This window comes from Lycorma delicatula, chromosome 5 (assembly GCF_047948215.1).
Source record: "Lycorma delicatula isolate Av1 chromosome 5, ASM4794821v1, whole genome shotgun sequence".
NCBI classification, from domain to species: domain Eukaryota; kingdom Metazoa; phylum Arthropoda; class Insecta; order Hemiptera; family Fulgoridae; genus Lycorma; species Lycorma delicatula.
The window spans coordinates 54,075,434-54,092,078 of NC_134459.1; the positions used below are offsets into that span (position 1 = coordinate 54,075,434).

At 28.3% G+C, this 16,645-nt stretch overlaps 1 pseudogene; it reads left to right on the forward strand.

The window, feature by feature from the left end:
• Window positions 1–5,741, forward strand: part of LOC142325680 (erythroid differentiation-related factor 1-like) — a 45,020-nt pseudogene extending 39,279 nt beyond the window's left edge.
• Window positions 5,742–16,645: the final 10,904 nt, after the last annotated feature.

Below are 16,645 nucleotides of genomic sequence, written 5' to 3' on the forward strand. Positions count from 1 at the left end.
CTTAAGGAACAATAAAAACAAACGTATGGTAACAGCTGTTCAGAAGGATATGAAACAAGACATATAGAATAGAGAACTGATTTGCTACTAGCGCTTCACTGTTAAATTAGAGTAAAAATTGAACTAGATTTCACACATTGTAGTAACTCATCAAAAAATAGAATAAAACTGGTCAATTTTGCACTTTTCAGCATAAAAATGGATGAGTTATTTCATCAATGGCAGTTTTTATCGAGGTGGTTAATGATGAGTTATCGTTATCTCCTCAAAAGCCAGTAAGGGGTTAATTTAAACATTCATTAAGTTTTTATAGACAATTTCAGTATAGAAAATTTATCCCAACTACTCATTTGATTTTTCTTTTCTTCTTTCACATAATGTTTTTATTTTCTATTCCTAATGTGTGTGTTGCAGTCTGTTCAACCAAAGTAACTCTATTGCCCACTGAGGTGAGGATGATTTGCTTTACAAAAATGAGATGTAATCTTGTACAAACAAGAAAGATAAACCGCATAGTGAGGTCCAGTGAACTGGAACTTAGAGGCACTTTTCATAATTATAAGTGCCTTTGGTGATAATAGGTACTGGACCTCGCTTCTAGCACATGATAGATACACCACAATTGTATCTTCAAAAGGCAATTAGTTAAACATCTGGTGAACTGAAGTAAAGATTTTTTCAATCTTTCTGATTTATTTCATTTCATAATTTGACAGAGAACTTTTCATAAAGATTTTCCTATTCTCTTATCCTGTTTTACTTTCTTTTCTGTTATAATACTTTGCTGTGTTATCCATTCTTGTTTTATAATTATAAATATAGAGTTGGTCTAGTGATGAACTCTCATCGCAAATCAGCTGATTTTGAAATTTAGAGTTCTAAGGTTCAAATCCTAGTAAAGGCAGTTACTTTTATACAGATTTGAATACTAGATCGTGGATGCCGGTGTTCTTTAGTGATTGGGTTCCAATTAACTACACATTTCCAGAATGGTCGACCTGAGACTGTACTAGACTACACTTCATTTACATTCATACATATACTCCTCTGAAGTAATACCTTACAGTGGTTCTGGAGGCTAAAGGAAAAAGGAAAGTACCTCTGGAATAAACCAATGACAAGCATAAAATTTTATACAGGAAATTGGAAAATAGAACTGTGAAACATTTCATTTACTGTTTGGTTTCAGTTACATTAAAGATTCAAAAAGTACATAGTTGCTTTAAGGATAAAAAAATTTAGTACCCTCTGTAATTACTGTTTAATTCCTCTCTTAAATCTTTATGCACAATAGAGCAGTTATTTCAAAGCAATGTATAGTCAAAAACTTTTAATTGAAATCTTGGTGATGCTTGACAAAAGTTTCATTACAAACATGCACTTTTGAGAAACCTAACCTGCCTGAAAGATTATTAATTTGAACTCCCAAGTATGTATATGGTATCTCAAAAAGTGATGCAACACTTGGTATGAAAAGACCATGATGGACATGGTCTGATAATCTACTTCGTTCAGCAAGCAGGAATATCTACAGTAATACATTTAGTTTTGTATGGATTATTTACAAATAACAAGCTTTGGAGTCATTTGAAGAGTAATTATAATTGCTGGTTTTAGAGAGATAAAAATGTCTTTTTGGTTAAATAACATGTGAAATATGAAAACTTAATTAGATTATTTAAATCCAGCTCTTGAGAATTTGTTTGGGAATTATTTATTTATGTGTAAAAATGTTATATTTATACTTATATGTCAGATTGATGTTATTGTGATTCTTCTGCACAGGTTGTACAAGTGTTCATGGTAAAGTGAAGGCTTTTCAGGCTGGTTTGGATATATTGATTCAGTGTCGGTCAATGTTAATTATAATGAATGCGTCAAGTTCCAATTCAAAATCAGGTGCTTTTTATGATTTATAAATTTAGCTTTAAAGCATTAGGTCTTTAGGTAGAATGAATGCATAAAAATAAACCCATGTACTGGTTATTTTTGTGATGTAATAATTTCTTGGATTTCCACACTCTAATGGCATATTTTTTTGTGTTAATGTTAATTAGAGAAGCAGATCTATAACATTATGTTGGACGCACACCACACACTTATAATAATAAAAAAAGATAAAATCTTGTCAAGTTTTTGTTCATTTTTAATTGATTTCTGTATCCACACATCACTTAAAATTCTATTGATGTTTTGTTTTGTTTTGTTTATAGTAATATTCTATTAGTGGTGTGTTTGGTGAGATATTTCCATTATGGAATAATTTATAGTTTTATTTTGTCAGAATTTCTTTACAAAAAAAAAAGTTTGAATATTTTTATGATAATGCAGTTTGCTGTATTACAAAAAATAAAACCATCATTCCTACTGTTTGCAACTAATGGCTGATATAAAATTTCTCTACCCATTTTAAGGCAATACAATTACAACATTTTAAACCAAAGTAAATTAATTTATTAAATTACTTAAAATAAAAAAAGTTTTGTGGGAGATTCAGACTAGTACATAAAATGTACATGAACATAAATTCGCTAGGCAAGAGCTAACAGAATTTATTCAGTTTTGTTTAAAATAAAGTAGTTCATATTAAATCAAATTGCATAAGAATATTTTTAAATTGTTTCTTTCGTCCTCATTTTGATCATAATATCTTAAGTGAATATAATTTTTTTTTTCTGTATACAAGTAAGCTTGTGTATGATTTTAATATATTACACACATCCATGCTTTACATCATTAAAATCTATTTTCTAAATCTCTAAAATTTGAGATTATTATTCTCCTTTTTCCTTGGATTAAACCAATTTTATACTTACAATTTAACTCTGTAACTGCTTAACTCCAGTATACTTGTTTTTAGACAACTATGGTTACAGGCTCATTTGACTGCATTTTTCATTACACAATAAGTGTAAATGGCATAATTACTCAATACATATAATAGTAATTTGAATATTCACATAATACAAGTGTTGCCAGTTGTATTTCATAATTTTGATGGGATATAATTTGAATAATGTTATCTCTTGTTTTGTGAAATCAAATGAGTTCGTAGTGGTTTTTCACTAACTGTTCAATCTCTGTAAACAGTAAACATGATATTATGTACTAGATTGCATGATAATGTTATAAATATTGAGTCGTGTTTATTATATTGTGATACAGAGTAGAAGATAGCGAAATCCTATTTTTTATGTTTGTAATACTTCTAGTGATTTGGAAAGTAAATATATTGTTCAGTAGCCACTAGTAAAATAATGAAAAGAAAGTAAACCAAACAAAACTGGAAAAACATAAAAAAATATTTCTAAAACATATTGGAACTTTAAAATTAGTAATAAAAGATTAAAGTTTTGTATATGTTTAAATTAACATTAAACAAATAATAAGCCAGCTTTAGAGGACCATAAAAGTTAATTCAATAGTTACAAGGGTTAAATAACTTAGAATGCTCTTTTTCCATTTTTTTATTCTATTTGAGTTTATTTATTTTCAGATAGTAAAAGAGAAAATTCCAGTAAGGATGTAGAAAATAAGGAGTCTGGCTGTGAGGATGGTAGTGATGATGATAAAGCGTCTAATAATAGTAATGAAAGAAATAATCGCAATGTTGAGGAAAAAGAGAAGGAAGAAGAAATAGTTGTACTTAATATTATGGAACAAAGATTACAATACATATTAAAAACTTTAACCAAATTGTCTATAACACACCCACAATCAAGGTATTTATTATTTATTACATAAAAATTAAAAAGCATTATTTTTATTGTTGCACTAATTATTAATTTTTTGTTATCTTTATTACTGTACTTGTTAAGATGTTTTTAAATAATAGCAATTTAAATTATTTTTCCTATTATAAATTTTTCATAACTTCACTTATTTAGCTAGAAAGCTTGATTCCATTATAAAATACAAGTGAGTATTTTATAATTTCTAGTATTTTAGTATTTCTCATTCTCTCATGAGATAATTATACATGTGATATGGGTAAATTATTAATGAAATTAAATTTACTGTTTTTTTTTTTTAAGATTTCCTTTGAGTATACACTGCTTTTACAGATACTGTTACTTCATTGAATATTGATGTAAAAAAAAAGTAAGGTTTTTGGCTGTAGAATTCACATGTTAATGGAAACTAATTGGAATGTTTGTTGTTACTCATTTTCCATGTTTATTATTTCAATTTAGAATTATTTCGTTAATAAAATATATTTTAAAAATTGATATTGGTAGGGATGCTTAACATATAGGATTTTTTATTCATAGTAAAGGTGCTTATGTACACCAAATGTTGGCAGTTTTTTTTGCAGTATGGAAAATACTTTTACTATTACATTATTTCATGATTAACTTGTAAACTACATTTGCAGATTATAATTATTAGAGATAGTGAAGACAACATTTTTTAAATGTTGAATGAACACCTTAAATTGAAATAAGTTACTAGCATAAGATTACTACTACTACTACTACTAATAATAATAATATTATTATTATTAATGATGATAATCATAGTCTAAAAAGCATAAATTTCAGTCATCCTTATAAATTTATTTTTTTTTTTATACAAATCACTTTTTCTTAAATTTTCCAAGTTAATTTTCTGTTAATACATTTTTATTATTATTTGTAATGTGCCTGATGTTATAATTTGCTTTAAAAATTAAAATAGTCCTAAGTTTGAACAAATAGAATCAATCAGGCAACATGGAATTTTATCATTTCAACTATTTTTCATGTAGAGATGTCGAAAAAAATTTAAGTTGGGAAAGATTTTATTTATGTGCTGCTGCTAAGTACTTTATTGAAGTGTGTGGAAGAGAGAAAAGGGTTTACTTTGGGTTGGCAGTACTTTTTTTTTTGTTTAACCTCTGGGTCCACAATCAAGCAATTTTTTCTGCAGAGGATGAGGTGAGTGTTTTTTAGCATGTGTGGAAAATACCATGCCTGACCAGGATTCGAACCAAGGATCTCCGGGTGAAAGGCCAAGACGCTACCACTCTGCCACAGAGGCCCCCGGCGGGTTGGCAGTACAAACTCATCTTAGAAACTAAGTTTTTACTTCACACTTGTGTATATACATTTAATGTCTAGAAAAAGAATACAGTGCTTGATACTGCATAGCCAAGTTTTGAAAATCTGAAAAATGTATTATTGCTTAAATGTCATAGTTGGTTACACCTTGAAGTGAATGACATTAGGAAGGTATGGAAATTGGTAGACTACAGCAGTCTTGGCAAGTAGGTCAATTGTGATCCCCCACAGCTGTGCCAACCTTAGAAAGTGAAATTACTCAATGGTTTTCTTTCTAAACAGATATCTTTTTAAAAAGTTTTTTGTTCTGTATATAATCTGACATTGTGTCTGTTGACTGTACTTTTAATACATATACTATTTTCTATATTCATTTATAATCTTTAATTTTCAACTTTTTAAATTTATTTCCTGTCTTTTCAAATATAATTTGAAATAATGACAATAAATATTTTTCTAAAATAGAATATCCAGTAATATTACATATTTATTATTATTTCAGGTTATCAGAATTATCACAGTTATATAAAGAAGCATATTCTGTTTTATTAAAGAGAGATGAGGCTTGTGGACATAATACAAAAGGAGTTATATCACATTTAATTACTGTTATTGATAAACTGAAGTCTACATAATGTTTACTTTGTGTTTATAGATAGATAAGATTATTTTAATTATGAAGTTATCGTTTGATGTTAAATTTGCCTATATATATATATATATATATATATATATATTTTATTAATTTTATTAATATATATACTTTATATACTTTAAGACTTTATTTGTATGTTTTATTTATTTAGTATATGTGTATTTATATAAATAATAAAAAATATATAACACTTTCAATAAATACATTTTTATATAATTAAGATGTATCTTAAATTGTTTAACTTATGTTTTATTTTGTATAACCATAAATAGAGCATTCCCACAAGGATTCTTTGTGGCCCTTTTTTATCTGATAAGTGAGCACTTGCAATTAACATTAAGCAGTACTTATTAATTAATTGGTTAATGGGTTTATTTTACAGTGAAGAATTACAGTTACATACATAAAAATAAATAATTATTATTTAATTGACCAAATTATTGTATATTTTCTATCATTGGCAGCTCAGTTAGTAAGATTATTATTTTAAAGTATTATTTAAAACTGCAATTTTTCTCTTATATCTGTTATTTCAACAAGGTTATCTTCTTTAATAATTTATTATTTGCAATATAATGGCTTTGATTTAGTTCAATGTGTAAAAAAATAAATGAAAAATAAAGTAACTTTCTTCAGCTACAAGAGGAATTTACTTTGATCTACTTTTTTTTTTTAGATATACAGTATCTTTCATAAGTTTAAGGACAAGTTAAAAATAACCGAAAAATCAGTATTTCATGACAAAATCTTTATTTTATACAAGTAAAAATAAAAAATAAAAATAACAGAGATAATGCTACATTATTTTTTAAATGTTTAGAATTTTGTATGACCTCCATACGATTTTAGGCATGCTGCTACTCTTATCAGGCATTGATTCAATCAATTCCAGACATTTTTCTTTCATCACATGTTGCCACAGACTTGCGATTTGAAGTCGTAACTCAGCCTTATTTTTAGGTTTTCTTTTAGCAAGTTGCAGTGACATCCAATTCCATAAATTCTCAATTGGATTTAGGTCAGGACTACGAGCAGGCCAGTCCAAAAGTTCCACATCATTTGCATCAAACCATCCCTTGGTAACTCGTGATTTATGACAAGGTGCCTTGTCTTACTGGAAGATGAAATTCTCAACATAACAGGTTATGGACACTAGGAAGCATGAATTCTTTCATTGTTTTTATGTACTGTATGCTGTTCATTGTCCCATTCATTATTTTAAGATGTCCAGCGCCCTCTGAAATTATGCAACCCCACACCAAGACAACAGCATCTCCACCTTGCACAGTAGGAATGATGCAGGCTGGTAGAAACTTTTCAGTTTTTGTTTGCCTGATCCTAATTTTTCTGTTTGAATACAACTGGAATCTGCTTTCATCAGAAAAGACAACCGTTCGCCAAGCTTCTTTCAACCAGTTCTTCGTTTGCTTGCAAAACTGAAACGTTTTGACTTGTGGACAGCGCTTAAAAGAGGCTTTGCTAATGCGAAATGTGATTCCATTCCAGATTCTTTTAAACGTTTAGAAAGAGTGGCAATACTAACCTGAATTCCATGATTTTGTGCTACTTCTGTCGCTATATCAGGCAAAGTAGCAGACCAATTAAGTTTTGATACCTTTATAATTGCTCTGTCTTGTCTCATTGACATTTTTCATGGTCGACCAGATTGTGGAAGATCAACGACAGTTTGTTGATCACGATATTTTTTAACAACTTTTTGTACACATGTTTTTGATATTTTTAATTGTTCAGCAATGTCTCTGTATGTTTTATTTGCTTTCCAGAGACTGATTACCTGCCATTTTATTTCTACACTAACACTTTTCTTACCCATTGTTAATAAAAAGACTTTTCACCAACCTAACCTCAAAGAAACAAATGCTAATTCATCACAATTTTGGTGGGAAACAGCTGATAATAGTGCCAACTTGACATTTTTAATTACTGTTGGTATGCCTGATACTCTAAGTTAGTGTACCTGACACTTTAAAGTGATTTGTACATTTTTGAACATTACTCTCTTAAAAATAAAAATTTAATGAAAATTTTAAAATCACTTTAAGCCCTTTTTTTTAACTCAAAAAATAAATTTTTTAGAATTTTTTTTATTACTCTATTGAAAAACTCTAAAACACATCTTTAAAATGAAAATCACACTCATTAGCCTAGGTTACATATTTTATGAGAAATAGTAATTTCTTTTATAAAAAAACGTGCTAATTTTAGCTCATTTAAAATATTTAGATGACTATAAACTTAGAAGCTTGCGGTTTTCACCAAAAGATGTATTTTTTAAAGCTGTTTCTCACAGAGATATAAGATTTGTATGTAGTTCACAAGTTTAAAGACAAACTGACATAAACAGTTTTTCTAAGGGTCCTTAAAGTTATGAAAGATACTATGTATATGATAAATTTTCAAAATAGTTTACTCAAGTACATTAGGCACTTTACTTAAAGATTGTAGAATGTTTTTAAACTACGCTGGTTCAGTTATATCGTCAATACAAAAGTATGTATATATAGTTGTAAAATATCAGAAGTTTAGACTATAATTTTTGTTTCCCATTACAGTGAATCTCATTCTATTGACTTTGTTTAAAAAAAACTCATTAGATAAATAATAGTATATTCAAATTAAAAAAATTCATTTCTAATGTTTTAACTTAACACAACTTCCAGAAAATAATACTTATATGTATATCTATCGTTCAGTATTTAGTTAGTTTTTTCTAGGCTTAAGTTAGTTATTTTTTATATATTTTTAGTTAAACTATCCCATTTTCTCTACAGTTCACTTTTGTAAATTTTTAATGTTCATTTATTTTTTATAAATTACACTTAGAAGTATTATAACAGTTGCATTGAATTTTTTTTTCATAAATGACTTAAATAAAATTAAAAAATTGACAGAAAACTTTACTGGTTGTAAATATTTTATTGTATAATATGTAAAAATGCATATAAGTGTATTTTTTTTATATATCATCTTAATTTAGTAAAATTAAAATGATATAAAAATTATATTTCATAAATGTTACTATTTATTTTGTATAATTGTAACATTATTCTTATTTATTTATAATTATTAAAGCGTTACATTTATTTGTGTAATACTTCATTAGTGTACATTGGTTTTACTTTTTAGTATTAGTTTACTTTTTAATGCTCTTTGTATTGAATTTTTGTTGTGATTATATTTAATCTTAATTTTTCCTAAATGCAGTATTATAATTATATTTTATTCATATCCTTGTTTGTACTGTTTTGTTATTGATACTTAAGAATTCAGTCTTATATTTACATTTCTATTTATTTCTGTATTTCTTGCTATATTTTATAAAATGTTATTAATAAAATAAATTGGTTTCAACCTCTCATTCTGCTAAATTTTGATTTCCTTTTTCTCCAACAAGACTAGCTGTGTTACATTTTTATGATACTTAGTTACAGAAATCGGATAGTGAGTATACTATATGTATGTAAAAAATTAAAAGCTTAAAAATTATAAAATTGGAAGAACTTGAAAAAGCTCTCAAACAAAGTTCAAAGATATTACTATAAACATTTTAAATTTTAAGAAAATTACAATAAAGCATCTATATTCAATTATAATATTAATTGTATAATAATATTTTTTAAGCATGGTCTGGTAAACAATATTTCTAGATTATTATTCCATAGTAAAGTACATCAGTAAATTTTGATGCATAAGTTTTGTTAACTGTGTCCACGAACTGCTGCCACCAATGTTTGTAAGGTTATCTTTGTGTGGTGTAAAAAAGGTTTTTTTGTTTTTTTTTTTAATATAACTTCCTTGTTATATATTACTGTGGAAAATATTTTTTTTAATGAAAAAGTGCTGATATTTGGCATACATAATTTAAATTATTCATAGAGTGTAAATGATGTTAAGAGAGATTAGAAAAAAAACATTTTTTGTTATTGATTACTACAGTAATTTATTATTATTTCTATTTAATAAAATTAAGTTATTATTGAAAGAGTGCATGTGCTATTTTGGATCTTACATTGTAATATGTATTTGAAGAATGATTAAGAGAGTATAAAAGATTTTGTTGCATTGTGTACTGCTTATTATTATAATATTAAAATACCATCTTTTTTATTTATTTTAATGAAACTTCATATAAACATATTTTCAAATCTATTTATCAGTGATACTTATTTTTCTGTACACAAAACCTTTTGTTGTAGGAGGTCAATATTTTCAAGCATAATAGATTTATTGACTATTTATAAATTATTACTCTTACAGTTTTAATCATCTTAGATTTTGATTACAAGGTCTCCTAAGTGTTCAAAAACTGCTGGCACCAACATTTGTAAAGAACTAATATACAAGCATTCTACCATATTGTGAATGAAGGAGGGAGGCTATATATACTGTTAAAAAGTATCTGCTTTTTAAAGTTAATATAAAAATCAGCAATCATTATTCCTTTTCTCATGAATATAGACAACTTTGTTACTGAACTACAACCTTTAAAAATTCGAAACATCATATTATATACGTATATCTTTTTTCTTTTAGTAAAATGGCTCCATTCTATATTATTACAATAAAATATATTCCATTATTATATGTTATATGATACACAATTCAGATCTAATGTTACATACATTTACTAAAGATCTAGTCTAGGTGACATAGAGTTATAACATACATTTACTAAAAATCTGGTCTAAGTGACATATAGTTATATTTTAAGGTACTATGTGAGTAGAATTCCATTGTGGTCTTAAGATGAAGTTTACCATGCAACAACTTGTTAGGTGAACATATCCTGCATACAATTGATGATGACTTTTATCTCTTGGTAGTATCAATTTTAATGGCATTATGTATATTTTTACTAAAACAATAAATATAGGGCTTTTGAAGTAAAAATACTTATGCAGTTTTAGATATGAAGCTAGAGTAATCAGGTAAGCAATTATTTTAAATTAACAGTTTTGGTAGCTATTTGTTTTTATTTGTTAGTTAATCTACTTATTTAAGATGTTGAATTTTTAAAGCTAAAAAATATATAATTGCTATAAAATTCTTTAAATGTAGCATTCAGACAATTTTTCTTGAGGTAATAATTATAATTCAGTAACAATTACAGAGATTAAAACAAGTAAGGGGGATAGTTGTATTTAGGTTTTTAATTCAGAACTTTAAGCAGATCTTTATTCTGCATGCATAATTTTATGTATACTTTGCATTGTATGTCATACAGTACATATTTCTGTTATAGCATTTGCATTATCTCTATTAACATGCAATGGAGGTATAGTGCAGAGGAAGAAAACTTTTTTTTATTAAAAATTCTTCACATTTTGGTTATTATTGGGAGAAATTTCATATTGTGACCACTACAAACAATTGTAGAAAATGATCAATATTGGTCTAAATGATTTTGATGTTAAATGGACGGACACAGTCATATAATCATTTTAGAATACTTGAAAAAAATTTCTGATGATTGATTTCTGATTTTTTTTAAAAAATTGATTGTTCTCAAGAAAGTTTCAATTGAAATGTCTGGTTTTTTACTAATTTGATTGGATAATAGGAAAACTACAAATGAAGAAATAGACGCTTTTTAAATCTAGTGTATGAGAGAAGGTTATGTATCAGAATCTTTTAAAAAAACAGTGCTTGGTTAGTGTAGATAAGTATAGTGCTTGGTTATGAAGTATAGATAATTCAGGGTGTAGGGTTTGGTAATAAAATGTCAGTTCACAATATAAAAGAAATGGGATTTGCTTCAATCTTAGTGACTGGTGAAAAAGTAGCATGCACATCATAAAAATAAATTCAGAAAATTTATCCTAGAATGCATGATATATAGAATCATTCAAAACACAGATTGTGTTTATTTTTTAAAAGTATCTTTAAAAAATTAAAATAACTTTAGATTTCAATGCACTACACCAAACATAAAATGTTAAAAATAAATCAGTAAATGTTACTTCTGTTATATAATTTAACTGGTATATAAGAATTTGACAAGTATGTAAAAGTGAATCTTCCACTACTGAAATTGTTTTTACAGCAGCTAAGAATGCATTTCCATCATTCAAGTTTTGATAATAACTTGGTATGTTCCAAAGTTAAATGTTTGTATCATAAATTAGATGTTTTACTTGCATAACATCAGTTTGCTGCCATCACTGTTTATTTCATTTAGAAGGATCATATTCTATCATATCCTGCAGTTTTGACACATTTGGTTTTATTTCCAAACTAGGAAAAGAGGTTTATTTTATTAGCTACCTCAAAAAAAGTTTACCATCTTGTTTAGGATCCTACATTTATTTAAATAATTAATTTATTAATATTCAAATTAAAATAAATTATTTTATTCTAATGCTTCTATAATTGTATATTCATTAGGATAAATTAAACAATTCTGCTTAACAGTAGTTGCTTTGAACCTTGAAAAGACCAACTGTCAACTTTGACTGGATTTATTAAAATCTTTGAAATGTAGTCATTTAAAACTAGTGAAAATGATGAAAGAACCTCTTAAAAAAAGAGAGAAAGATCAGAATTGAAATACAACACAAAGAATTGAGGATGTAGAAACAGGAAAGTATGGGTTGCTGCACGTAACCACATAAATAGTAGGTATAAAAATGTTTGCTCTATTGCAGTAGAATCACAAATAAACCTTTGTTATTATTTAGTAAAATTTAATTCTAATTGAAAGATTTAAAAATATCTAGCAGTAAATATGTCTTAATTTATTTTTATTTTTGTTCAGATTGGTTGATCGTGAAAAATTATTTAAAATTACAAATTTTTTTACTTCAGAATGTTTTTCATGACGTATCACCTTCAGTGATAGTCTTCCGTTTGTTTGTTGTTTGTCAGCTGATATTATTGCTGACAGTCAAAACGTGTACTGAATTTTAATTGTGTTAATTTAACATCATTTGATTACAAATCTGTATTACACACTAACATCCATGTACAAAGTACCACAAGAATAAATCTCAAAATTAATAAACATGCTAAATATTACTATTAACAATTTTTCTTGGCCTCACAATCAAAAAAAACACTTTCAAAATAAACAGAAACCAACACCAATGGGCACTCTCCAATTACATCTAAAAACCATCTTTCTTTCTTATTCATGTCTTATACTGCCAGATGTCAAGGTTATGATAGATCTCCATGCTTTCTGATCTTCAGCCATCTGCCTCACTCAACTCCAGTCCTGTCTCACAAAACTGCTCCTAACCTCATTCTCCTACCATTTCCTGGGTCAACCCTGTCCTCTTCTTCCATCTATCGTGCATTCTGGGCACCCTATCTTCACTCATTCTCAAGACATTTTGCAGCTATCTTAACTGACTTTATTTTGTCCTCTGGATTATGGGTTTTGAATTCACAGTCACTTTTATGTTACTCTTTCTAATACGATCTTGTTAAGAAGTTTTACACCCAATGCTTTTCAGAGATATCTCATTTCCTAAGCTTGCAGCTTACCTCTGCTCCTTTCTGACGTGGTTCAAGTATCACTGGAATACAGTAAATTAGGAACATAGTGAGAAGCTATATTTTAGTTGCCACACTCATTTCCCTCATAGTAAAGAAACCCCTGGATAGTAAGAACAAAACCTGTCACCAGCTAACTGCAGTTCTCTTAAACTTCTACCTCCATCCTACTGTACTAACCAATATGTGTTACCAGGTATTTAAAACTGGAAAGCTGGTGCTTGTCTGTTGATGAATATTCTTATATTATACTAGCTCCTCGTTGCAGCTTTGCCTGTGCTACATGTTACTTTTGTTTAATGTATCAGTCAATCTTTTTATTTAAAATTTTTTCTCAAAACACCAGAGCCAGATGCAGCCATTCACACACACACAGTAACGGTAGCAGTGGTTGTGTTGGTTTGGCCACGCGCCATATACCTTCACACCCCTTAAAAAAAATAGAATTAAACTAAAAACCAAAAAATGGTTTTTAAATATTTATCTGAAGAGTATTTGCACATCCAAATCTGCTGAATATTTTGTTTATTATAGTCGGGATTGGGTATATTTACAATCATTTATCAAATTTTTTTTTTACCTTTCAAGGCTGAATTTCAAAAAGAAATATATTTTGACATAAAGAAATATATATTGACATGAAGATTAGACTTACTTAGGTTAAATTAGGTTGATTTCTTCATTTGTGACCGACAAATTAAAAAAAAACAGTGTATCAAAAAAAATTCAAAATCACTTTTAACCCTTGAAACTCAAACTTCAAAAAATTTAGAAATTGGTTTATAGATATTCATAATCATTCAGTTAAAACCCAGCTCACACAGTGATACTCACAGATCTCAATTCACTACTGGTTGAAGTTTGTGCTTCAATCAGAAAATCTCCATTACTACATATATATATATATTTTTTTTTTAATTTAAATTCTTCAAGCTAAAATATATCTAAAAACCTCAGTTATGCCAAGAAACATGGGTAACAATTTGGTTGTGATTGATCAGGTAGTTTTTTTTTTTTGTTTATCCCGAACAAGAAAAAATCCTCTTCCTCTTTATGTAATTGTATTGGTAAATTACTTTAATGTATATTTAATTCTATTATGCAGTATTATTCATTAGATTGTTTCGAATAATTCAGTTCAAACCCTGTTCACAGTTCATAAAAGTTTGTGCTTCAACCAGGAAATCTACACTACTGCATATATAAATATAGATACATATATATTTTTTTTTGAAATTTTTCGAGATGAAATACACCTAAAAAACATCTCAGTTATGCCAAGAAACAAGGGTAAAAATTTGGTTGCAATTAATTAGGTAGTTTTTTTGTTTATCCCGAACAAAAAAACCCTGTCCTCTTTATGTAATAGTATATATTTTTGGGCTGTGCTGAGACATACATTATCATAGTCTTGTTTAAGCTTAATAACATAATTTTGTAGTCTAGTTCTTCTTCTTTGAAAAAAGATATGAAAAACATCAAACCTCACATAAATTATCTCTTTAGAAATTTGTTTCAGGCACTACTCATCCAGAACACCAATGAACTAACACTATAAAATATGTAGATGTAAATTATCAATTTATAAAATAATAAATAAATAAATTTAACAAAGACTCAATTTTAGTTCCATTTTTTAATTAAGATTATTTTTTTAAATTTTATAGTATTAATTTTCTGAGAGGAGGTTGAAAATAGCGTCTATTATGGATTTGAAATCTTGCAGATGAAGGTCACTTACTACTCTTTCTCCTTACACTGACTAAAGTTTCTCATCATTTCCTTACACCACGGCAATAATACAGTACTGAATTGCTCTTTTCTCTTCACAAGCCAATGTTTCATCAACTCATCTTACATATTTATTGCATTATTCTGGTGCACATAAGTTACTATCTCATATCTGAAACGTTTTATTTTACATAAAATATTTCCCTAATTTTCCTAGATGTTCAAAAATTTGAAAATGTTATGGCTAAATTTAAATATGGACTTTAAAACCGAAAAATTTGTAAAACTTTACACAGAATCAAAATAAATTATTATCTTTAAATTAGTATCACCTGAAATAAATTATAAGTCTTCATCACCTGATAAATCTGTTGTAATTTTGTCATTGCATTTTCTTGTAAGTTCACTACAATGCGTTCTAAGTGGTCCTGCAATTCTTTAATTTCCAAAATCTTCTACTTGAAGGTTTTCTGTGTGTCTAATACATTTTCTCTTGTCATCTACTGCTATGTGGTTTATGGCAGCTTTCAATAATGTTTTATGTCATTTATTTGAAATGTACTCTTTTTAGCTGCCACCTCATCTTTTATCTGCGCCCAAATTACCTCGATTGGGTTATACCGATAGTGATACGGTGGTAGTTGAATAATTTCATACCCCATTTCTGTTGCAGTGTCGTCAAACTCATACCGCCTATATTTTTCTATGTGTTCTTTAACAACAGTTAAGGATTGTGTGGTACTTTCCTCTCTTCTAACTATGAAGCAACTTCTGCTTTTTTTGTGTAGGTCATTGGCACTTTCTCTTTAAGCACAGAAAGCTAGCTAGCTTTTATCCATCATGATAACACAGCCTTCTAACAAAGATCGCAGCAAATTAATGAACCATTCTCAGAATACATCACTATTCATTTATTGGTGGAAGTCCCCCATATGTTCGACTGAAAAAACAAGAGCACAGTCTTTTATAAAACCAAGTTCTTAGTAATCAGCGTGGCTTATACGAGGGTTGTTCAATAAGTCCTTAGAAAATCCAAGAGATGAAGTTCGTAGTACCAAAAAATGGTTTGCTTTTAGTAAGTGTCATTTTTCACTAGAGTGCGTTTAAAGTTTCAGCTGTATCCTCATGTGGTTTCATTATCAGTCAGTTGAAGCAACAAGCTATTGTTTATTTAGAAAAATGGAAAAAGTTAGTTTCGTAGTGATTCAATACTTATATTTAAAAGGCTTAACACCGAAAGAGATCAAAGCTGAGTTGGATGAAGTTCATGGCGCATCTACTCCCGTGTTTGCAACTGTTTACAATTGGGTAAATGAGTTTAAACGTGGCTGTACATACATAAAAGATGAACACTTCGGGATGTCCAGTGGAAGTGACCACCCGCGAAATGATTGACAAAGTGCGCAAAATAGTTGAGGCCACAGGCATATCGCAAGGTACAGTGTTTTCAATTTTGCATGAAAAATTGGGTGTGAAAAATATTTCGGCAAGGTGGTTACCGCGTTTGCTCTCGCTGGAGAATAAACGCCTTCGTGTGGTCGACTCTGAGGCTGTTTTGGCGCTTTTCCGTCGCAATCCTGACGAGTTTCTGCGTCGTTACATAATTGTGGACGAAACATGGATACACTATTACACTTCAGAGACAAAGGAACAGTCAAAACAGTGGGTTTTTGAAGACGAATGGGCTCCCAAGACGGTGAAATCG